The sequence below is a fragment of the Peromyscus californicus genome, unplaced genomic scaffold, assembly GCF_007827085.1.
Source record: "Peromyscus californicus insignis strain IS unplaced genomic scaffold, ASM782708v3 Scaffold_4__1_contigs__length_199733344, whole genome shotgun sequence".
NCBI lineage: Eukaryota > Metazoa > Chordata > Mammalia > Rodentia > Cricetidae > Peromyscus > Peromyscus californicus.
This window is the reverse complement of record NW_026294562.1, coordinates 182,429,025-182,454,920: the sequence shown is the minus strand read 5'-3', so window position 1 is coordinate 182,454,920 and position 25,896 is coordinate 182,429,025. Positions and strand designations below refer to the sequence as shown.

Genomic DNA, 25,896 nt, shown 5'->3' with positions numbered 1-25,896 from the left:
TTTTTTTTTTTTTTTATTGAGACAGGGTCTCTCTATATTGCCCAGGCTTTCCTGGAACTCACTCTGTAGACCAGGCTGGCCTCCAACTCACAGAGATCCACCTGGTTCTGCCTTCCAAGTGCTGGAATTAAAGGCCTGTGCCACCATGCCCAGCTAGTGACTTTTAAATTTTAATTATGCTCAACATCTGGTTGGGGCGTTAGGGATGTAGGTCTGTCTCGATTTTCTGTTCCACAAATCGTATGTGTCAAACACTTTTTTGTCACTGAAAATTAAGCCCTGAACAGGGTGAAGATGTGTAGTCTTGGACTATTCAGCCTTGTAGGGAATGGTAAACCCGGGGGGATGAAGGTGGATTATGTCAGGGAGCAATAACTAAAGCATGAAATAGGTTACAGAGACTCAGAAATCACAAGTACACAATTACGAAAGCACATATTTCTCTCCTGTCTTTTGGTGTGTGTCCCTGATGCCTTCTAAATCTCACGCATTGCCCCACAGTTGTCTTCTGCAGAAACCACAGCGGCCTTCTTGGGGTTTTAAAGCTTGGTTTCTCATCTCGGGCTTGTCCACTCCTCATCTTCCCAAAGTGATAGTCATGCCTGAGTGGTGGCTATGTAGTACGCCTGTACTTCTGGACCCAGATACGAGGCTGAGAAGCTTCTAATGACTGTATTCTGAATCGGGGGACACCAATTAGGGAACAGAGAGCGGTGGGTGACAAGTGGTCTTCTGCAGAGGCCCCTTGGCAGCCTCCTGGGATAGCTCTTCCGACACTCGCTGGGCGGAGGACTACATATCCCAGTTGCCATTGCGGAGTACGGCACGACCACCTCCGGTAGAAACCGGAAGTCAGTGTCGCCTCAACTCTGTCAGATTCTCAGGTGGAATTCTTGGTGGGCTTTGGGGGTGGAAGTGAGATGTGATCCGGGAAGGCTGCCGAGAGTGGTGTTCAGGTCGGTGCGAGGGTGGTCTGGCATCCGTGGATCTGATGGGCGTGTTGTGTGCGAGTGTGGGGATGTGGGACTGATCGCGAGGAGGACTCTGGGGGAGCGTGAAACAGGATGCCAGGTCGGCGGGGGATGTCTGGAACCTTGTCTGCCTGCTTGCTCTCACGTCCCAGCGGCAAAGTGTGTGCTGGAATCAATGAAACGCTTCTAAGTGGTGAGGGGGATACATTCTCACCATCAAGTTCGTGGTCTCAGGTGGCAAACTCAGGGATCCAGAGACAGTGTCCGGGCAGCTGAAGTATAGAAATGCTTGACTTTTCTGGAGGAGACCGAGCTCAGGACTCTCCCAGAAGCAGACGCTACACATGCAGTAAAATAAATAAATATTTTTTTTAAAAAAAGTTCAGAATTCAGCTACTTTCTCCCTTCATAATCAAAGGATCAAGTCATGGAAGGTGATAAGGGACTTTATCAAAACTCACTTGTCATAAAGCAAATGGAGATAAGAATGAGAAATGGTTTGGGTGTGGCTTAAAAAAGGGGAAGTTGAGATTTGAGGAAGATGGTGTTTGAAGTTCCAAGTGCTAGAGGAGGGTGTCAGTGGTCTCCCGGGCTTGGTGAACTCCAGTCTAAAGATTTGAAGGGCCACTTTGGTTTATAGTGTGAAGCTGAGTTCAGGAAGGGACCTTGACTTGCCCAGAGTCACTTAACCAGACTCTGCCCTCTAGGCCTTTGCGTTACCCAGAATTCAGCGGAATGAATACCAGCCATTAGAACATTTCTTCTGAGTGCTCTACTGCTGTTCAATGACATCAGCATTTAGTTTTTCACCCGCCAGATCCTGGTACTGTCATGGCTGGGTTGGAGGGAAGGTCACAGCTTTACTTAGAAATGCCAAGGGATTCCAACTTTATTCTCTGCAAGAGTATGTTCACCTTTCCCAAACTTCTCTTGCTTCCTTGCTGTCTCTGTCCACCCTGGGAGGGGACAAGAATTGCTGTTCATAGGACTCTCAACCACTTAAAGTGTTTTATTCACTCCAGTACACTCAGTTGCTCAGGCTTCAGTTGCTTGCTTCCCTGGATACAGTTATAATAGCTAATGTTTATTGAGTGCTCGTTATGTGACAGATACAGTCTGGGTCTCATGACATTCTAAGACCTTTCGGGAGTATTAAGACAACCTCACAAGACTGTAGGGAATCCCCATTCTCCTTTTTACAGTTGTGTTCAACTTGGTGTGGTCCCTGCCACATCGGGATTCAGTAAGTGTTCATTTTTATTATAATCTTTTGAGAAGGCCATGGAATTTGTACTAAAGAAGTCAGAGTCAGGGGCCAAAGAAATTTATCAGCTCATACAGAAGACCCAGGTCCAATTTCCAGCACCCACATGGTGGCTCACAACCATCTGTGACTTCAGTTCCAGGAGATCCAATGCCTTCTTCAGACATCCTTGGGCTGCTGCATACATGTGGTGCACATACACACACTCAGGTACACACCCATACACATGCAGTAAAATAAATATTTTTTTTAAAAAAAGTTCAGAATTCAGCTACTTTCTCCCTTCATAATCAAAGGATCAAGTCATGGAAGGTGATAAGGGACTTTATCAAAACTCACTTGTCATAAAGCAAATGGAGAATTGGGTCTCATGACAGGTCTCTGAAATCCGCAAGGGCTGTGTGTTGTATTGAATTTATCGCCTTTGGGGAATATGGCTTTACAGGAAACCACCTCATCAAATCTTGACTAATTTCACAGGGAGGTGTATTTTATGGTGTCTACTTGAATAAAAAGTACTGGGGTCAGGCACCCTAGCTTGGTGACTATTTCTCATTTTTTACAGGCTGGTTTGTGAAAAAGCCTTCCTAGAGGTTGATATGTAAAATGGTGATATTACTCCCTCCTTTCTTTGAAAGATTATGGAGAGTAAGAGTGTTAAAGGACTAGATGGTTCAGAGCCCTGGCTGCTCTTCCAGAGGACCCAGTTTCAATTCCTGACAACCACATGGCAGCTCACAACCACTTATAGTTCCAGTTTCAGGGGGATCTTATGCCTTCTTCTGTGTCCACAGGCACCACGCATGCACATGGTACACATACATGCATGTAACCACTCACACACATAATATAAAAATAAATCTTAAAAGCAAAAAGATAATTCAACCTTTCTGGTGCCACAGAGCTGGCATTTAGAATTACTGCAAATTAGGCCAAACATCTACTTTCCCACACTAATAATTACTATTTTTGCAATGGCTATAATGACTACTATTTTTAGTAAACTAGAAATTAGAAAGAAGCAAAGAAGATACAGTAATTAATTTCTGCTACTGAAGATAAGTTACTAAAAGTTTCCTTCATGGGCTGGAGAGATGGCTCAGTGGTTAAGAGCACTGGATGCTCTTCCAGAGGACCTAACTTCTGTTATCAACTCCCATATGATGGCTTACAACAGTCTGTAACTCCAGTCCCAGGCAATCCAATGCCCTCTCCGGCCTCCATGGACCAGGCATCCAGGTGGTATACAGACATGCAAGCAAAGCACCCATACATATAAGATTTTTTTTAATTTGAAAAAGAATAGTAAATATGCAACATACCCTATACATCTCTGCTAATGAATGGGTTTGGCTGGGGGGGAACATTGCAAGATTGGTTGGTTGTGTTCAACCTGAAAATCCAGAATGGAAGGGAATTCTCAGCTATGTTTTAAGTTTTCACTGAATAACCTGGTCAGTTGGTCTCAGTCTGTTGGTATGTTTGTCTGTTTCTCTGTCTCTCTGTCTGTGTTTATCTGTCTTTCCGTCTCTCTCTGGTTGTTGGTGTGTTTCTGAGTTGTATTTTTGCAACTTGATCTCCACAACTTATTTCTCATCCATCAGTTGTATGCTTTCAGTGTGAAGTCCTTCCACAAATGAAGAACCAGGAAGAAGTGAAAGGAACAGGAAGAAGTCAAGTTGGTTAAAGCCGTGTCCCTGGTGAGTGAGTTAGTATTCCCTCTTCTCTTACTAAAATAAAGTTCTATGCTGAAGGATTTGGCAGTGTTTGTTTCCCTTTGAAAGTTACTTAAGACTAGAAGCTTGGGACTCGCTTCCTATTTCCTGTTTCTGATCAATGATGGAGCCATGGGGATGGACTCAATAATCCATTGCATTGCCCTCTCATCTTTCATCTGAGGAAGGACTGGATCTAAACCTATTCCTTGTGTTCAGTCCTTTTATGGGCCTCAAAAGGTAGAAGAATAATCTTTGGGGGAACTTTTAGAACCAGTATGTGTCTGGGCCCTGAGAGAGTTGATAGTCTATTGGAAATATGAAAAGGCACAAAACACTTACATGTCAAAGTGCTTCAGGAAGAGAGGACACTGTGGAGTAGTGGGGAAGGACTATTGACTGACCCTATGATACAATGGCTGAATTAGAAAATAGTGTCCCTTCCTCTATACGAGTGAAGGTCAAGACAGCCCATATAATCTGGCAAGAAGTCTGTATTAGTTACTTTCTGTTGCTATGATAAAATACCAAAAAGCAACTTATGGACGAAAGAGTCTATTTTGGCTTATGGTTCCAGAGGATTGGAGTCCACCCTGGTGGGAGAGGTGTGGAAGCAAGTGGAAAGAGCAGGGCACTGAGGTGTCACATTTCAACCACACATAGGGAGCACACAGAGAGAACTGGAAATGGGACAAGGCTACAGACCTTCAGAACCTGCTGCCTCCCTGAGTGATGTACCTCCTTTAGAAAGCTCTACTGAAGTGTCCATAACCTCCCCAAACAGCTCTGTCAGCTAAGGAATCAAGGGTTCAATACCTGAGCCTATGGGGGACATTTTTTTCCATCAAACCACCAGAAAGTCCATTTTATTTCATCTTCTGGCCTCCTTGGTGAAGATCATTGTGAAGGATATCGTAGCCCAGTTAGACTCACTGCTGAGGGCGGCAAAGTGTAGAAAGGACTTGGGATTCCTGAGTTGTATCTGGAATGGAGTATTTTTCCATTTCAAAAAGTATGTATGCCGGGCAGTGGTGTCACATGCCTTTAATCCCAGCACTCGGGAGGCAGAGCCAGGTGGATCTCTGTGAGTTCGAGGCCAGCCTGGGCTACCAAGTGAGTTCCAGGAAAGGTGCAAAGCTACACAGAGAAACCCTGTCTCGGAGAAAAAAAAAGTATGTACAACATAACCAGTCAACAGTCTAGCTAGGTCACTCAGACCTTTTGTGTAATTGCTTGCACACATTCTTTTTATTTATTTGTTTGTTCATTTAGTTTTGATTTTTCAAGACAGAGTTTCACTGTGTAACCATGACAGTCCTGGAACTCACTCTGTAGACCATGCTGGCCTCAAACTCACAGAGAGCCTCCTGCCTCTGCCTCCCAAGTGCTGGGATTAGAGGTGTGTGCCACCACTGCCCAGCTACTTGCACACATTCTTATATCCTGTAATGAGAACAATATAATCCATGTGCCCTAGAGCCACATGAGCCCATGAACCTGAGCTAAGATTTTGTTTGTGTCATTTTAGGGCTTAGTGACATTCACAAGTGTGGCCGTAAACTCCCAAGATGAATGAGGATGGCCGAATCTTGCCCAGAGGAGTCTGTACAGGAAGGTGATACCGGACTACTACAGGAACCTGGTTGCAGTGGGTAAGGGCAGCATTGGTGTGCACTATGACTCAGTGTCTTCTCATGTCTTTATTATTTTCTGACACTGTCCCTCTTCAAGACCATTTAGACCCGGGGTTCTCAACCTTCGGGTCATGTGACCTCACTGAGGGGTCCAATGAGCCTCTCATAGGGGTTGCCTAAGACCATCGGAAATCTTATTTACATTAAGATCATAGCAGTGCAAAATTACAGTTCTGAAGTAGCCACGGAGATGCTTTTATGATTGGGGGTCACCATAGCATGAGGAACTGTATTGAAGGGTCACAGCATTGCAAAGGTTGAGAACCGCTGCTCTAGATCAACTGTAGCTCCTGCTTACAAACTTCACTGTCAACTTTTATATACAGGTCTTTGCATTTTTAAACCAGATGCGAGCCTGTTACTGTATCAAGAGAGGGAGCCGTGGACATAAAAGGAGAGGCATCCAGAGGTCCGTGCCCAGGTGAGTGCACGATCATTAGAGTACACTCAAGAGTTTCTTCTCTTCGGTGTTTGTGGGAAAATTCCTCTCAGACTCTCTCCTGGATTGATGTTGGCTGTCATAGTAGTTTCTTCTCCACGGGTAAAACCTACCACGTTTACCTTTATATACTTCCTATACATACCAAAGTCTGTCTCTTAACTTCTGTCCCACTGATGCTTACATGGTTCTGGTCAGCTGGTTTGGAGCTGTGTAAAGAAGCTAGCTGAGCCTGAGCCAGAAAGCGAGTCAGGGGGCAGGACTCTCCCATAGTTTCTACTGCAGTTTCTGCTTGGGTTCTTGTCCTGATTTCCCTCAATGACAGACTGTGACCTGGATGTGTAACTGAAATAAATCCTTTTCTCTCCTAAGTTGCTTTTGGTTGGAGTGTTTTATCACAACAATAGAAAAGCAGGATAAGTAAGCATCTAAGCCAAGCCAAAATAAGTTATAAATAGTCATTGGTGTTTCTAGAGATCAAAGGCATAGTCAATGAATTGGAAAACTACATCTAATGAAATTAAATATGCATGTCTTTAAGAAAACATATAAACTGAGGACAAATAAGAGAAAATATATAAAACCACAAAAGGACTTAAAAGAATCCTATGAAGATCTGGGGTGTGGGCTTAACTATACAAAGACTTGAATTTGATCCCTCATGATTCGCCCAATCCAGATAAATAAAGTAGACTGATATGAATCTGTTTTCCTCAACTCTCTGTCACAAATCTGAAAATCTAGATGAATGCATGGTATTCTAGGAGAACACAGAGGTGTAGATGAGCATGACTGACAATATAAGAGATAGACCAGAAAGCAATACAGAAAGGTGTTTATGAACTGATACCCCAAAAGGAGAATAAACCACAATGTAGTTTCACAAATCAATCCATAAAACCTTTAAGGAAAAATATCCTCCACATTATTATTTACACTGAAATTTGGGGTAAGAGGAAAGAAAGCTGTGGTTGGAGAGATAGCTTAGTGGTTAAGAGCACTTGCTGCTCTTGCAGAGGACCCGAGTTTGGTTCTCAGCACCCATTTGGTGGCTCACAGCCATCCCTAACTCCAGTTCTGATGTACTCTTCTGGCCTCTTCAGGTACCAGGCACACATGTGGTACATATAGTTACAGGCAGAGAAAACACTCATACACATAAAACTTTAAAAAAATATTCTTAAGTAAAATGAAAAGGAGAGTTTACAAAATGATGTTGGTGAATATAGAATGTTATTTGATAACAGAGGTTACTAAAACCACCAAAAATGTAAGCTGGAGATAAATTCTACCTACAAATATTGGTGCAAAGAAAAGTCTGTATATAGTATTGACCTTATGGCCAGTGATGGCTTATTCCAGGTACACATGGATGGTTGTGGCATCTGATTTTATTTAAGAAATAGTAAAAACCGGACTGGAGAGATGCCTCAGAGGTTAAGAACACTGGCTGTTCTTCCAGAGGTCCTGAGTTCAATTCCCAGCAACCACATGGTGGCTCCCAACCACCTATAATGAGATCCTGGCGTCCTCTTCTGGAGTGCAGGCGTACATGCATGCAGAACATTGTATACATAATAAATAAACCTTTAAAAAAAAAAAGAAAAGAAATAGTAAAAACCACAGACCTCTTCTGGGCTTCAATAACCACTTGGTTTTAAGATTTCCTTCCTAACATTTATTAAAGGAAATCTCTCAATATTTTTTAGACTTGGAGTACATGTGGGTGACTGAAGAATTGTGTCCAAATAGTGTTATTTATTTATTTTGGTTTTTTTTTTTCAAGACAGGCTTTCTCTGTGTACCAGTCCTGGCTGTTTTGGAACTTACTAGACCAGGCTGGCCTCAAACTCACAAAAATCTGCCTGCCTCTGCCTCCCAAGTGCTGGGATTAAGGCATGCGCCACCACCGCCTGGGACATTTATGAAGAGAAATTTTCCTAGGCAATAATTATGGAAATACTTACAAAGTATGCCCTGGAATGTTCCACATTAGGTGAAAATTGGAGATGTGTGGTGATTTCCCTGCAGGCTTTACAGTAGGCAGGAGAACATTATCCACAAAGAGACAAGAATGACCGATTTTATTGTTACTGGTGCTGGACCAGGACTTCTAGAGTATGGCCCAGATCATTTTACTTTAGTCTTATTTAGGCACAGCACAGTTCTTGAGAAAAGTGTTCAGGTAACAATTAACTCAGCCCCAACTGCACAACACTTTAAGGCATGTTTGCACTGAGATTCGTTACAAAGAACATCTGGCTTCTTTCACAAGAATGGGTACAGTTAACTCAGAGATAGTGGCCAAGATTTAGGGTCTAGGGAGTTTGACTGAGGTAAACATGATGCCTGTGGGTGTCAGGACTGGCCTGGCCCTAAGATAACACAGAAGTCACTTAGGCTGTTGTAAGGCACAAGTGACATCATTTGTAAGAATGGGTTTGTGGTCTAAAAACAATGCTCAAGGGTTAGAGAAAAGGGTCTTGGATAAGTAAAACATAAATTCTGGTAGATAAGGGCAGGGCCTGTCTCATCAGAGAGCAAAGGATCACCAGGCCGTAAAACGACATCATTCCTAGCATCCTAGGAAGAGCAGCTTCGCACCTCATTCCTTTGAAGAGGTGAGCTGTGTGTTTAACTTTCCTGGTTTCTCCAGTGCTTATCTGTGTGCACAAGGCTTTCTTCTCTACAGAGATGTAAAGACTTGTTTGAAATTGAGTCAGTCAGAAAACACATTTTAGGCATGAGACCTAAAATAGATACCTTTATTGTGAAAAAGAGACCAAGTCTGGGACAAATTTCCATATGGATTCATTATCTTATCTAATACAGATTCCCCACCCCCATGGAAGCGAGAATATATACTTTTGGTACAGGAAAGAAAATAATTCAGTTATGAAAAATACATATAAGACCCTGGATAAAAACAGATAAAGATGTAATGGCTGTGCAAAAACATTTAACAAAATGTCACCCTTACTCCTCAGCAGAGAATCCATACTGGGGAGAAACCCTATGAATGTATTGAACGTGGGAGAGCTTCAGCCAGAGCACCCATCTCGCTCAGCATCAGAGAATACACCCAGGAGAAAAACCCTTTCAATGTGCTGGCTGTGGGAAGGCGGTCAGTCAGAGGGCTCATCTTATTCAACAGCAGGGAGTTCATACTGGGGAGAAGCCTTTGTTCTCCCAGGTGGTAGTAGGGGTGACCTGTGAGGTAAAACGGTGGTTTACTATTCCTTTCATAAGAATGTAAATGATTAATATAAATAACACTGTTGATGACGAACACACCTCACCTGGCAGAAAAAGCCAGTCAGAACAGCTTTTTGTTGTTGTTAGCATATAGGACTACCAGGGGACAGTATTAAAGACAAGTAAGAAAGCTTCAGGGGATGAATAACCGTACAGTCAACTGAAAGTGTGGTTCAGTGCTTTAACCTTTAAAAGCCGCATAAATGGAGCTGGGTGTGGTGGCACACGCCTTTAATCTCAGCACTCAGGAGGCAGAGGCAAGCGGATCTTTGTGAGTTTGAGGCCAGCCTGGTCTATACAGTGAGTTCCAGGAAAGCCAGAGCTTTATAGAGAAGCCCTGTCTGGAAAACAGAGAAACAAAAACAAAAGGAAAGAAAAAAGAAACTTGAAGGTAGGATTTATTTTTTACATTTTGGTTTTATGTGTAGGTTTTGTTGAAATAGGATTCACATACCATGCAATTTATATAAGCCCGGTCTCATCATATACTCAATGCCTCTATCAAATGTGAAAAGGGGACCACAAGGCTTCCCTTAAACAGTATGCAGTTCAGGGCTGGAGAGATGGCTCAGTGGTTAAGAACACTGGCTGTTCTTCCAGATACCCTGAGTTCATTTCCCAGCAACCACACAGTGGCTCATAACCATCACTAGTGCGATCTGATGCCTTCTTCTGGCATAAAGGCATACATACCGACAGGGCACTCATACATAATATAAATAAATATATCTTAAAAAACAAATTTTAAAAACTATGCAATTCAGTGGCTCTTATTGTATTCACAAGAATGGTGCAACCATTACTACAGTCAATTTAAGAATATTTTCATCTAACTAGTACCATGTCCTGGCAGTTCTCCAAGAATGGGTAAGTTTCATTTGTGTGTGTGTGTGTGTGTGCATGAAGTTGTATGTTTGACACATCATGTGTGGAAAGTAAGCAACTCTCATGAGTTGGTTCTCTGCTGCCACATCGTGAGATCTGGGGATCTACCTTAGGTTTGTCAGGCCTTGGTCCAAACACCTTTATCCACAAGCCCAAACTGTCTAGAGTATGGGCAGTGTTACTCTGGGTGTGTGGAGCTTTCAGATTTCCTGTGTCTAATGTCAGCTTTTCCCATTGCAGTAGGGAGGAGATGGGCTGACCAAATGTCACTGGGACACTTCTGTCTTTAGAAAAACAGATTCGTGCTTTTATACTAGTGGAAGCCTAAGAGATTAAAGATTTAAATGTCAAAGTACAAGGAAAATGAACAGTACTGCAATCATAGCGTGAGATGAATTACAGGTAACCCGGAAGATGACATTAGGTTCTTTGATCACAAAAAAAGAAAATTGATAGACAAAGATGAATCTGAAGAAAACAAATCTAACAAAGGGGTGTAGTCCTCGATATTCAAAGTATTATTATTATCATTATTATTATTATTATTTTGGTTTTTCAAGACAGTGTTTCTCTGTGTAGTCTTGGTGCCTGTCCTGGAATTTGCTCTGTAGACCAGGCTGACCTTGAACTCACAGAGATCCACCTGCCTCTGCCTCCCAAGTGCTGGGATTAAAGGTGTGCACCACCACCGCCCCAGTGATATTCAAAGTATTATTTCAGAGCTGGGGATGAGGATCACAAGTAGGAGTACTTGTCTAGGATGGGCAAGGCCCTGCATTTAGCCCTAGCAGCAACATTGGCAACTGATGTGGGAACATGCAGTATGAAATATAACCATTTAGTGGAAAATTTCAGGATCATTTTCTGGAAATGATAATTCATTGATAATCAAGGAAATGTACATTAAAGTGATGATGTATATGCCCCCCAAAAGAATTAAATTTGAATTGTAGAGGTATGACAGTCTCCAATATTAGTGATGGATAGAAAATAAGAATTTCAAAAACGTTGTGGTTTTTTGTTTTTGTTTTTTGTTTTTTGGGTTTTTTTTTTTTTTGTTTTGTTTTTTTGAGATAGGGTTTCTCTGTGTAGCTTTGGAGCCTGTCCTGGAACTCGCTCTGTAGCCCAGGCTGGCCTCGAACTCACAGAGATCCGCCTGCCTCTGCCTCCTGAGTGCTGGGATTAAAGGCATGCGCCACCACCACCCAGCCTAAAAACGTTGGTTTTATATACTACTGTTATAATCCATTCTTAGAAAGTGTACCAAGAGAGGTGGGATAGTTTTTTTTCAACTTGATATAATCTTAAGTCACCTGAAGAGAGTCTCAGTAAGGTGCTGTCATAAACAGGCTAATCCAATGTATTATTGCATTAATTGATATGGAATACCTAGCCCACTGTGTGGGTAGCACCATTTTCTGAGCTTGAGTCCTAGACTGCTTAAGTTTGGAGAAAATGAGCTGGGTAGTAGGGATATTTACAGTAATTCCTGTCTGCTCCTGACTATCAATGTGATGTGTTTTAAGTTCCTGTCACTTTGAAATTCTTGCTGTTATTCTATGGTTCCTGGTGGTGTGACCCAAAGAATCTATGGCCTAGAGATAATATCCTGAGTAATATTTGAATAAGCATCCCTAGCAATGTTATTACTTCAAGAATTGCTGCAATTGTTAAAAGCTTATTGGAGGAAGACATACATCTTTATTCCTTCTACAGAACACAGTGCTACCAAGGTCAGCTGGATAGAGGTATAGGGTACAGGAGGACTTATATACTCCTCATAATCAGAGCTCTCATTGTCATGCAGAAGATGTTATGACAAGCCATGCACATTTGAAATTTGGTTGGAGAAGAAATGAGAGGGAGAAGATTCTGAGCCCAGAGGAGTAGCTCTGAGCAAGTTCTGTTTGGCCCTTCTATCCTTCCAATTCCTCCTTCTGGAAATGAGAGAATATTGACACTCAACAGTTTGATGGGTTAGTCAGCAAATGAAAATGCTTCAAGGGATGGTAAGATGGCTCAGCAGATAAAGACACTTGCTGCCAATCCTGATGACTTGAGTTCAATCCCTGGGACCCACATAGTTCAAGAAGAGAACCAACCCTCTCAAGCTATACTCTGACCTCCACAATATAAGTTAAAGACATTTGAAAGTGTTAATGCTGCACTACAAGTGGGTTCTGCTCTCGGGGGCATTTTAGGACAGGTTCCTTATATCTTGGCTGCTGGACCACTCCTCAGGGACATTCCTGGTGATCAAATCCTTGTTCATTCAGGCATGTATTCATTCACTCATCAGTTTTTAGTGTGTGGGTGGATTTCATTCCAGTGACTTGTCCTTCAAAAGCCTGCACAATTTAAAACCAACATGATTCAAGACTAATTCTGACAGAAAATTGTATGTCTGTTCTTCATCAAAAGCAGTACAAAAGATAACAAAGGAACTTCAAAAAATAGTATGGGTTGCATTTTAAAGTATAGCTGCCTGAAGCATTTTTAAATTGCCAACTTTTATCATTAAAAATACCACTCAAATGTTCATAGTAATATGTAGTCATGATATACCTCTATAAATTAACCATTGCATCTCGGTCTCTTTTTTGAACATGTCGGTGTGTGTTGTGTGTATGCATGTTTGACTTGCATGGGTGCTTATATGTGTAAAGGTGCACGTGTGTGGAGGACCAAAGTTGATGTCAGATGTCTCCCTGAAGCACTCTCCACCTTTGTATTTCAAGGCAAGACCTCTCCCTGAACCCAGAGCTCACCATTTTGCATAGTCTGGCTAGTCTGCTTGCTTTGGGGAAATCCCTCTCTCTGCTTCCCACAGCTCTGGGAATTCAGGCAGGCTTCCACGCTCACTTGGCATTCACATGGGTACGGGAAATCTGAATAACAGTCCTCACTCTTGCATGGTGAGCTCTTTACTTATTGAACCATTTCCTTAGCTACCAGAAACCACACCTTTCTTGTGACCCCCACCCCACAACGTAAAATGAAACAAAACAAAAATCCCTAAGGACTCATGGGGGCACTTTCCACCCCTTTACACTTAAGATAATCAACAGCCTCAACTTGGTTCAGGTCTTTCCCTCTGTTTTTTTTTTCTGCATGCCCTCTAAGGATGTCTTGGGAAAGCTGTTAATAAATCTTATGGAGGGTGTAGCAAGGCCCTACTGTCCTGAGAACTAAAGGTGCCTCTTCAAAGTGACTCTGCAATTTTTGTCTTAATTAGCTCTCGTCCCACGCTCTCCACAGACCTCAGTGAGCTGTGTTTCCAAGCAACAGCAAGGGTTTTTTTACTATATAGGTAGTTACTTAAGGTTTCTGTATGGGAGGATAAGGAAACCTCTCTGTTACACTGTATAAAATCAGCACCAGAGTCAGGTCTTGCAGTTGCGGTTAGGAGCAATTCCTGGCGCCATGAGTCAGCACCGCGGACAGCGCAGGCAGCCAAAGTTTCAGCTCCTCGCGAGCTGCTCTGTGGTTCAGAACCACGGACAGCGCAATCCTCACCAGCCATTTGATCTCGCTCTATGTCGTGTGGTTCAGCACCCCGGACAGCGACACGTAAAGCACGAGGGTGCTTGGTTTCAGAACCGCGGACAGCTCCCCCAGAGGGTTTTTAGTTCTGACAAATACCTTGTGACTGTTCAAGCCTTACAGGGCAGCGGTTTCTACAATGTTTGTGTGGGAGGCTGGCTCTTCTCTCCCATCTCCCAAACGTGTTAGAACCAGGGACAGTTCACTTGCAAATGGTTCAGCAGACAGCGCGTATTCCATTGGGTTAGCACTGCAGGCTGGTCCAAGGGGACTTCCAGCATCAGAGGTCATTTTGCAGCATTTTTAGAGCACTGTCCTGAACTTTCTCTCCCAACCTCCCAGTTGTAGAGTTTCTGGTTGGAGATATTTGTATCCTCGAAGGACATGCTGGACCATACCCACAGAAGTGCAGATATCCAACACTTATGCCACAAATGAAACTCTGGGTTTTCCCTGCAAACAAAATAAAAACCCTGATAACACTCTATGCACTACCCGGCACTCAGTTTCTCAGGCTCACAGCCCCAATCTTCTAGATTCATCCCTGTTTTTATACCTCAAAACCTATCTGCCCGTCAGCCTTATCAGCTCCACCAGTAGCATGTATCCTGAATATACCCACATCTGTCATCTCCATGACCACTGTATTTCAGGCCACCATCACCTCCCACCTTGGTTACTACAGGAGCCTCTCACACAACTTTTCTATCATGCTCCCTTCTGCTGCATTCCACACACAAGAGATTTTGGACACACGTTCACAATGTAAATTAGAGTAAGTCTCAACACTGTTCATTGTTCTGAGAATTCTTCCCAAGCAACCCATAATCAAACCCAGGGACCTTCCTGTGCTTGCAAGACCCTGAATGCCTTTCTGAACTTATATTTCACTTCTGTCCCTTGTCTAGCCACTCTGCCCACATTGGCCCCTTTATTGATCCCTTTGTATCTTTAATGATTCATTCTACGATGGATTATTGTTTAGCTGGTTCCTTCCCATCTTTTAGGTATTAGTTCAAAGTGTCACATTTTGAAATGTCTTCTCTGGGCTGTGGTAGCTCAGTGGAAGAACACTTGCCTAGCATGCCTGAGACCCCAGGTTTCATCTCCAGCAACCCCCATTCCCCACCACTAAGAGAAAGAGATGGTTGTAGCTAGAGTTTTCCTGCCTGGCCCACAGTCAGGGCAAATCTCTCTCACCTGCCAGTCCCACAGCCGTCAGACCCGACCAAGTAAACACAGAGACTTGTATTGGTTTCAAACTGTATGGCCATGGCAGGCTTCTTGCTAACTGTTCTTTCAGCTTAAATTAATCCATTTTTATAAATCTATACCTTGCCACATGGCTCGTGGCTTACCGGCATCTTCACATGCTGTTTCTCATCTTGGCAGCTGGCAGTGTCTCTCTGACTCAGCCTTCCACTTCCCAGCTTTATTCTCCTCCTTGTCCCGCCTATTCTTCCTGCCTAGCCAATGGCCAATCAGTATTTTATTTATTGACTAATTAGCAACACATTTGCCATACAGAACATCCCACAGCACTTCCCCCATTTTTTTTTTTTTGAAAACGGAAGGTTTTAACCTTAACAAAGTAAAATTACATATAATTTGGGAATTTGGGCGTAGCTTCTCTTACTACTTCCTGCTGGAGGGGGGCGCTGTATCTTATGGGGATACAAAGAAAATTTTAGGATCATGGAAAAGTCTATGAGGGTGTATCGTCTGAGCCAGTTGCCTTGAAACCATTCTGGATGTTGGATCATCTGGGCCATGGTGTCATCGGAGACCTTTCAGGGGGTCTCGGCTGGTCAAACCTGATGTATCTTAATCTGGAACAAATCCATAGCCTCTGGCTTTCTGTGGGAACAAAAGCAGAGTCTCCTTTCCAAAGTAACATATCCTTATATCCAAATTTTGAAGTCAAGGTACCTTTAAAATATACATTTTGGCGTAACTCAACAGCTTTTACAATGAAATGTTTTTCTGCAGTTAAAAGTCCCAAAGACAACACAATGCAGATTCTCTGTGTAATATCCATTTTTACGTGGCTTATTTTTTATACTACCTTTACTGTCTCTTTAAAGACTTTATTTTTTAAAACTATATATTTGTTTCTATAACTCTATATATCATCTTTTTTGTCTCTTTCAAGCCTACGTATCTTTTATACACATTGCAAACTATTACATCTGAATCTGTCTTATTGTGAATCTATTGCCTTAAACTGCAGCAGCTGTGGCTGCTGGATCCACCCACCTCAGCTTCCCAACATGGCCATGGTTTACCGCCAGCTCTGGGAGCTATCATGGGTCTATGCTTTTAGCCAAGCAGCGTGTAACCCAGAAACCTCCCCTTTTGCTCTGCACCAGCAAAGGCTAAATCCACCATGCAGCTCAAAGTGCCACTTGCAAAGGCCTCATTCCCGCCATAGGCAGGTCGAGCACGCACTCTCGGAACCCACCAGTAGCTCAAACAGGCAGCTGCTGCTCATTTGAGAGAGACAATTAGGAACTGTTTTTAGCTCCGTTTTAGAATCTTTTCTCAGGTTTTAGGTGGAAACTCTTGCCCCACGTTGGGCGCCATTTGTAGCTAGAGTTTTCCTGCCTGGCCCACAGTCAGGGCAAATCTCTCTCACCTGCCAGTCCCACAGCCGTCAGACCCGACCAAGTAAACACAGAGACTTGTATTGGTTTCAAACTGTATGGCCATGGCAGGCTTCTTGCTAACTGTTCTTTCAGCTTAAATTAATCCATTTTTATAAATCTATACCTTGCCACAGGGCTCGTGGCTTACCGGCATCTTCACATGCTGTTTCTCATCTTGGCAGCTGGCAGTGTCTCTCTGACTCAGCCTTCCACTTCCCAGCTTTATTCTCCTCCTTGTCCCGCCTATTCTTCCTGCCTAGCCAATGGCCAATCAGTATTTTATTTATTGACTAATTAGCAACACATTTGCCATACAGAACATCCCACAGCAGATGGTAGATAAATAGAGATAGATGATAGATAGATAAATAGATGAATAGAAGATAGATGATCGATAAAGGTAGATGATAGATAGATGATAGATAGATAGGTGATAGATAAATAGATAGACAGATAGATAGATGGTAGAGATAGATACATCCCCTTAGAGTCACTCTCATACTGGCCCTTTTCATGGACTTTAGTATGAATTACATTTTACTGCTTCATGTGCCTGTTTGTGTACTTCTGTCATTAGAATGAACCCTTCTATCCCAGCAAGATGACTCAGTGGGTAAAGGTTATTGCTGAAAAGCCTGATGACCTGAGTTCAATCCCTAGGACTCATTTGGTGGAAGGAGAGAACCAACTCTAGCAAGTTGCCCTCTGACTTTCACAAGTACACCATTTCATTCACATGTGTACATGCACACAACTCAATAAAAACATAAATGTAATATATATTTTAAAGAACATACACTTCATTGGGCCACAGACACTTATTATCCTGATCACCAAGAACAAGATCTACTACCTATCAATTGTTTAATAAATATTTGCTGAATGGACAGTTTAAGTGAGTGAGTGAATGAAATCCTAGTTTTATATTGATCAGCCTTTTGTCAGTTAATCATGGAGCCCCAACAAGATGTCAAGAGGACTCATAACTTGGTCAAATCATGGCCCAAGATTTGATGACTGTGTTGTGATTCCCAAGATAAACCCATCCTCCTGACTTGGTAATTCCCTGGGAAGAATTGAGGAGTCATCACCATGTGGTCTCCATACTCACAGTGACGATTTGTTACAGTGGAAAAATACAAGATGGCCATCAAAGAGTGAAATGTTTTCACACTGCCTCTTGATTTTCTGTGAAGCCATTCATGGTACAGTATGTAACAGCAGGGCAATGAAGAGTAGAGACCAGTGCTGGGCGTGGTGGCGCACACCTTTAATCCAAGCAGTTCGGAGCCAGAGGTAGACAGATCTCTGTGTTTGAGGCCAGCCTGGTCTACAGAGTGAGTTCCAGGCTAGCCAGGGCTACATGGTGAGAGACTGTCTCGGGGTAGGGGGCAGTGAAGGAAGGGAAGGAAGAGAGAGAAAGAGACCCCAGTGATGGAATCTATTACACCAAGTAGTGGCATACTGCTATGGTTAATCTATTTTCCTTTTGTATCTATTCAGGTCACGACACAAGAAACTGCCCTTCTGCACATTGGAATGCTCTGCAATTTCCCTGTAAAGGCATTTTGGATGGGACTAGTGGGGGATGCTTGTAATGGAAACTACTGGGGGAGCTGAGGCAGGAAGATCACAGGTTCGAGCCCTGCTTGGGCTACAGAGTTAGTACAAAGGCAGTCTGGGCAACTTAGTGAGACCATGTCTCAGCAAGTTAGAAAGGGGGCTGAGAATACTCAGTAGGTAGAGTGCTTGCCTACTATGTTATCATGCATGAAACCCTCGATTCGGTTCCCAGAACTGCAAACAAACAAACAAAGAAACAAACAAACTCACTTCTTGTCTTATTTAGAGTTTCTATTTCTTTTTTTTTTTTAAAGATTTTATTTATTATGTATACAGTGTATGCTTGCACGCCAGGAGGGCACCAGATCTTACTACAGATAGTTGTGAGCCACCATGTGGGTGCTGGGAATTGAACTCAGGACCTCTGGAAGAGCAGCCAGCACTCTTAACCGCTGAGCCACCTCTCTGGCCCTAGAGTTTCTATTTCTATGAAGAGACACCATGACCACAGCAACTCTTATAAAGTAAGCATTTAATTGGGGCCAGCTTACAGGTGCGGAGGTTTAGTCCATTACAGCCATGGCAGGAAGCATGGTGGCACACAGGCAGACTTGGTGCTGGAGAAGGAGCCAAGAGTTCTACATCTGGATTGGCAGGCAGCAGGGAGAGGGAGAGGGAGAGAGAGGGAGAGGGAGAGGGAGAGGGGGAGAGAGAGAGAGAGAGAGAGAGAGAGAGAGAGAGAGAGAGAGAGAGAGAGAGAGAGAGAGACTGGGCCTGGCTTGAGCATTTAAAACCTCAAAGTCCACCCCCCACTCAGTGGCACACTTCCTCCCACAAGGCCACACCTCCCAATGCCACTGCCTAAGCATTCAAATATATGAGCCTATAGGGGCCAATCTTATTCAAACCACCACACTTCTGAAAAGGTTTTAGGAAAATAAACTAATTTAAAATAAAAATGCTAAGTAAGTGAGAAATGGTGGCACACACTGTAATCCCAGCTCTTGGGAGGCAAAGGCAGGAAGACAGTTCAAGGTCACCTTCAGTTTATAGCGAGTTTGAGGCCAACTTGGGCTATATGAGGCCTTGTCTCAGGAAAAACCAAAATGGAAAAATAAGTGGAATAAATAGCATTATGATGTTACACTGTAAGCAGCCAGGAAGGTGGTATTTATCACTCATGGAGAAACATGACCAAAGGTGAGGAAGGAAGTGTGAAAGACTGAAGTCTGAATAAAGTTAAAACAGTGGTATAAGACTCCAGACACTCCCTTTGCTGTTCTTACGCCATTCTCTCTCCCTGCCCCTCTTTTTGAGACAGGGTTTCTCTGTGTAACAGTCCTGTCTGTCCTGGAACTCACTTTGTAGACGAGGTTGGGCTCGAACTCAGAGATCTGCCTGCCTCTGTTTTCTGCCTTCTGAGTGCTGGGATCAAAGGCGTGTGCCACCACTGCACAGCATATTTTATTTATTTATTTTGGTGTTTTTTCTGCATTCATGCCTGAGTGAGGGTGCCAGATTCCCTGGGACTGGAGCAACAGGCAGTTGTGAGCTGCCACGTGGATGCTGGGAACTGAACTCAGGTCCTTTGGAAGAGCAGCTAGTGCTCTTAACTGCTGAGCCATCTCTCCGGCCCTCTTACCTTTCTAAAAGAGATAACCTCCCAAGGAATTTACTCAGTGACATTATTTCATCCAAGCCCTTCTTCTAAGAGCTCTCAAGATCAAAACTGGAGTTCTTGCCTCTGCTAAGAATTCATGTTCAGTAGTTATAATAGGGACTGGGGAGATAGATGGCTTGGTGGGCAAAACGCTTGCTGTGCAAGCATGAGGACCTGGGTTCAAATCCCCAGCACCCATATAAAAGCCATATGTGTTAGCATATGCCTGAAACTCCCAGTGTTGGCAGTGATGGGTGAGGGAGACTGATGGATTCCAGGGACTTACTCTCCACAAGAACACGTGTGAATGAAGGCACCTCCCTACACACCTATACTTTATACATACATACATACATATATATGTATACACATATATACCACATACACAAAGAAAAAATTAAAATAATGATAATTTGATGGAAACTTGTTTGCTTATTTATGTATTTAGAGAGGAGTGTGTCTGTGTATCTGTGCACATGTGTGTGTACATGTGCCATGGTGCATGTATGAAGGTCAGAGGATCTTTCCTTTTACCATGTGTGTCCTGGGGATTGAACTCAGGACTTAGCATCAATCACCTCTTCCCATTGGGCATCTTGCTGGTCCCTGGTGGGAATGAGTACTAACTCATTTAAACCCCAGAATAACCCTCCAAGACAGGAACTATTCTTGTCCCCCTCTTTTTTTTCAGGCAAAGAAACTGAGGTCCAGTTAATCAGCATCCTTAAGTTTTTCACTAGTACATGCTTGGATCTGTGTCTGGGGACCCGACTTGTAAGCTCTCATGGCATCATGAGGGGTGAGCATCACCCCTCATCTGTCCTTTCCATAACATCTTGATACTAAAGGAGATGGTGGGAACTGAATAGAATGTTTTATTTTGCAATTCGTTTCTCCTCAGCTCATATCCGTGGAATGGCTGGGGACTCATCTCCTTGTGTCTCTCCACAATGACAGAACAATGCAATATAAATAATATTGGTAAATTGTCACGTAGTTGAAAAATATTAATTTTGATTTTTGACAATTTCATACATGTATAGAATATATTCTATTACTCTCTCCCCTTGCTTTTTCTTATCTCCCTCCTCTGCCTTATCAAGCCGTAGCCCAAGCCCAACATTTCCCAGGTTCATGACTGTTGGTTTTGTTTTGTGATCCATTATCTCAACAATGGCACTACTCACTGGAGCCTGGGAGGGGGTCGTCAGGGGGCACACATCAGAAAGCGATGACTTCCCTGTTCTCTGAATCGAACGGGGTCGCGACCCACAGGTTGAGAAACCACCCGTTTAGCTCCTATTAATTTGTGGGAGTGTCTGTGGAGGCTTTTCTTGATTGTTAACTGACTCAGGAGGGCCCGATTCACTGTGGGTAGCGTCATCTCTTGATCAGATTTCTGCGCTGTATAGGAAAGCTAGCACGCTGAATTGTGATATAACTTTATTGCTCCTTAACTCCGCACGGAGAGCCACTCCACTTGGACTAGACCCTCAGGGCCTATACTACCTCCGTTCTTCTGCAACTACACCACAGGCCAGCGGTCTCTGCCACCCTTCCAATCTGTCTCCAGTTCTTTCCAAAGGCAGGCTCCCGGAGGAGGAGGCGGAAGAAAGAAGGCCGCCTCCTTCTCTTCCCCTCCACCCCCACCTCCCACCTCCCACCCACAGCCTCCGCGGCTGCGCAGCCGCTGTCCTTGCAGCTCCAGAGCTCCGCAGTGCCTGGCAGGGTCCGGTTGGGGAGGGTGAGTCCTAAGAGGGACCCCCGTGTTTGGGAAGGGGGCGGGCGATTGGGTTGGGGGCGTGGGTAGTGATCCGGGGAGGCGCATTCTTGTGTGACTGTGTGCATGAGTGTCCATGCGTGGATCTGGGGTGGGCGGGTTCGCAGCACAGCTGCTCTTAGGTCTGGGGTCTGGGAAGGGAGGGTCCTCAAAGCCACGTGGGAGGAGGAGACGGCTGGAAAGGAGGGGGCGTCTAACCAGGTTGGGTCCGTTTATCTGCTAAACCTGATCCGTTTACCCGGTGCCTGTACATCGCACATGAATTTCAGCAACCAGGGAGAAGGGACCCTGCAGGGAGATTGCACTCAGGTGTCTGTGTTCGTTCGTAGATGCGTGCACGTGCACATCATCTCCCGGAGGGGAGGAGGGTCCCCAGTCTCTGTAGTTGGGCTTGCTGCCCCTGGGAGTCTGGCCGCGTGTGCACTTGCGCGTGTGTGCATTGTGTCTGTCCTGGGCTCGGTGTGGTGTATCCTGCAACAGGCAAGGAGCATAGGTTGTGAAGTCCCAAAGGTGCGGGGTTTAAGGGGCAGCCCCAACTCTCTTGAGCTCTGAGGCTGTGTGGGCAATGGAGCCATAACTGTTAACTACTCAACAGGGCCTGAAAATCAGAACGTTCATCCCAGGAAACAGCGCCTCTATTACTGTTGTTGTTATTATGATTATTATTATTACCATTATTATTTTTGCTATCGTTACCATTATTATTACTACTATTATGGCGATTTCCCTTGCTCTTACTGCCTCTCATCCTTTCGCCTCAGCGGGTGATACGTTTTCTAATTCATCAAGACCCCAGGGACTGTGAGATGTAAATCCCCTGGGTCCTGTCTCTCTCCTCCCCTTCCATCCAATGCACCTGCAGGGTCTTCTAATCCCTGCCCCCAGGTTTCTTCCTGTGCCGCTGCCTCCTACCTGCCTCTTCCTTCCTTCCTTCCTTTCTCTCTCTCTCTCTCTCTTTCTTTCTTTCTTTCTTTCTTTCTTTCTTTCTTTTCCTTTTCTTTTTTTCGAAAATTACGTTCATTTCTGTGGGAGCATTCAGAGGACAAATTGTGGGAATTGGTCCTCCTGGGAATTGAACTCAGGTGGTCAGGCCTTGGCAGCAAGTACCTCTAACCCACTGAGTCATATTATCACCCTCTCCACTCCACACCTGTGTTTTCTGCTCCAGCCCTCTGCTTCTCAGCCTAACCCCATGATTAATCATGCTTCATATTGAAAGTAAAGCAGTAAACAAACCCTAATTCTTAGGATACTGTAACACTCTTTCCCATTAATGTTCATGTAACAATCCTGCATGCACTCGCACATACACACACACACACACACACACACACACACACACACACACGCACACACACTCACACACTCACTCACACACACACACGCACACACACTCACACACTCACATGGCACATTTTTGTATCTCAGGCTGGCCTCAAAATTCGCTCTTCACTCTGACCTGATCCCTCTACCTCGTAAGTGCTGGGGTTGCAAAGGAGCATCCTGGTGGCTGGTTTATGCAGTGCTGGAGACTGAGTCTACTGCCTGCTACATTCCCTAGCTCTGTTTTTCCTCCATGCTGGAAGTCTTGTCTTTTCACACCCCCCTACAACATCCACCCCAACCCTTACTGATGTTTCAAACTGGCAGCTCAAGGGTCTACCCTAGGTCAGATATTGCTATTTTGGCTCATGGGGTGTTTCTTTTTTAAGCGTTTGAAATCATGGGCATTTTAAATTGTAGACCCTGTCTCAAAAAGAAATAAATAAAAACCAGAAGAAAGGAGACCAAGAGAGGGATAATATTAGGTGACGAGGAAGGGGGAATGTAGGGAAAAGGACATGAGTTAGAAAGATGGTATAAAACTACTTTTTTCCCCTTTCTAGTTTTAACTTTTTTCATAGTTTTTTTTTTTTTTTAAATTTTGGTTTTATCCATGATGGATAAGTGAATTCAACTTTCCAGGTATTGAAGAAGTAAAACACATAACATAAGTAACTATCCAACTAGCTAATTAAGGTAAGTGTGTGTTAGTGCAAAGCCCTTACTTAAATGAAGGAGCTGCTTGAGGTAGCCACTTTGTGTATAAAAACGTCACTGAGCTGTACAGGGTTGGGGCCTGGGCATGTGTTTGAGTGGAGTCCTTAAACCGGCTGTTATTTGTGAGTTAATTAGAATATATATACTGATTTTATTTAAATATTTTAAAAGTGCAAAAGATGTCATCTTAAAAAAATTTTTTTTCAGTCTCCTAAGAAATCGACGGTGACAGCCTTGTGTCTCAGGTCTTTGCCGGGCTGAAGGGGCAAGGCAGCTCCTCCCGAAAAGACACTTGATGGATCGTTTGCTACGACGGACGATCCTGGGTGCTCCCTATTGTTTCTTCCAGGCTGCGCAATGCCTGTTTGTTTCTATTTTCTTTGTGGTGCAGAAACACTCTTCCGGATTTGCATTTTGTTTTTCAGCTGCAGAACTGAGAGCCTTCGGGAGGCTCTTGCTTGATTTATTTTATTCTTGTGCTGTGCTTTCCGACGAGCTCTGGAGGTGTTTGCAGTCTGATTCCTGGTGCCAGCATTTCCATCCGCCGCACAATCATGTCTGCTGCTCAGTTTGGCCCTTCCTGTTCACCTCCAGGATATCAGTAGCCATTATCGAGGGGGACATCCAGTTCATCCATAGGCTCTCGGGACTCTGCAGGGGCCTGGCCCAAATTTTGTTGAGAACTATTTGGGAAATTTCATATCCAGTTAAACACCCATGGGTGGCAAGTATTTGTGGAGATGTAATGTTTAAATTAAAGTTAGCCTTGAAGGAAGGGCGGCACTCCAAGCCGACGGCGCCAGGAGAAGGAGCGTACCCCTTAAATTTCGTTCAGCAGGTGTTCTGTCCCTGCAGAAATCTCAAAATGCCTCTGTGAGGTGGCTGCTTTCAGGGATGAGCAAGCTAAAGCTCAGAGAGGTTGTGTGTCCCAGGACACACAGCCTGGGCATGGCAGAGAGCGTCGCAGACACATTTCAAGGGCACGCAGTTAGCTCCGTGCTGGCTTTACCTGCTACTGATAATGCTTGAAAAGTTTCTGTACCCGGATAAGCCTCTCCGCCAACGACGCAGCTATCCCCAATTAGAAAGCTCCGGTTTAACCGGTAAAGCATGATTCTCCGGCCACCCCCAGAGAGGAGACAGGGACGAGAGACGGAAAATCCATTGGTCTGTTTTCTGGGGTGTAGTTTAAATACTCCATGGGAGTGGTCTTGAGCCTCTCTGGGGGAGGAGCTGTGTTTGGTGGGACTTTCGGAGGAGCAGGGTCTGGGCAGAGAGGTGGGGCTTCCATCAGAACAATGCTCAGCAGCCTGAAAATTACAGCCATTCTCTTCCCACGGGGCTGGCAGGTTTTAAAAATGTGGGTGCTTGGGATTCTAACTCCGGCCTTCATATATTTAATTATAAATATTTAACATATATATATTTGTGTGTACATATGCATGTATATGTGTAGGTCCATACAGTTCATATGCATGTAAGTACATATTTCAAGTTAATTCATACCTATCTCCATTGTATAAATGAAGGATCATTTATTTAATCATCGTCTTGTTGATAGATATCTAAGTTGTAATGCTTTGTTTGACCTTTCTGAGACAACTCTTTGTCTAAGCTGACCTCAAGTCTGAGACCTTATCTTGGCCTGCAGAATGCTGACATTGCAGCTGCTCTTGACCACACCCAGTGGTTGTCGATATTTGAGTCAGGGTCTCATGTAGCCCAGGCTGTTATATTGACCTCACCTCGTAGACGAACTTCTCTTCCTCCTACATCCACTTCCTGAGTGCTGGGATTGGATGTCTGTGTCACCACAGTTTACGCCCAGTTTGTGCAGTACTGGGGACCGATCCCAGCACTTTGTGTGTGCTAGGCAAGTGCTCTACCAACTGGGCTACACACCCAGCCTCAGCTGTAATACTTTTAACATATCTGCATTGCTTAAAAATTAACGTGTGTGTGTGTGTGTGTGTGTGTGTGTGTGTGTGTGTGTGCGCGCGCGCGCGCATGTGTGTGCATGCGTGCATGCGTGCATGCATGTCCATGCAGGTACTCTCAGAGGCCAGAAGAGGATGTCAGGTCCCCTGGAACTGGAGCTATAGAATATTGTGAGCTGTCTGATGTGGTTGCTGGGAACTGAACCTGGGTGCTCTGCAAGAGCAACCAGTGCTTGTGACTGCTGAGCTGTCTCTCCAATTCCAGTTACCCATAAAGGTGCATATATAGTAGCTCCAACCATGAATACAAAGAGCTTTGTGTTGTTTTTCTTTATCTCTGTGTGATGTATGCAAGTGTGTGTAAGCAGAAGCCCATGTCGGCACACACAAAGGCCAAAGGATGTTTTCCTCAATTCTTCTTTGCCTTGTTTATTTTGAGGCAGGGTCTTTTGCCAAGCCTGGTGGATGCTCACTGTTTTGGCTACACTGGCTGGCCAGCAGGCCC

At 44.1% G+C, this 25,896-nt stretch overlaps 1 protein-coding gene across 3 annotated transcripts in view; it reads left to right on the top strand.

The window, feature by feature from the left end:
• Nucleotides 1–834: 834 nt before the first annotated feature.
• Nucleotides 835–25,896, top strand: part of Smim17 (small integral membrane protein 17) — a 34,128-nt gene continuing 9,066 nt past the window's right edge. Inside the window, exons 1-4 of one of the 3 annotated variants that reach the window (XM_052714596.1) lie at nt 835–956; nt 3,854–3,935; nt 5,479–5,602; nt 5,971–6,065. The gene's annotated coding sequence lies outside the window, so the exon portion shown is untranslated. Of the gene's footprint in view, nt 957–3,853; nt 3,936–5,478; nt 5,603–5,970; nt 6,066–21,116; nt 21,379–25,896 lie in introns of those variants that run through there. The other 2 variants (XM_052714598.1, XM_052714597.1) reach the window with 2 other exon arrangements.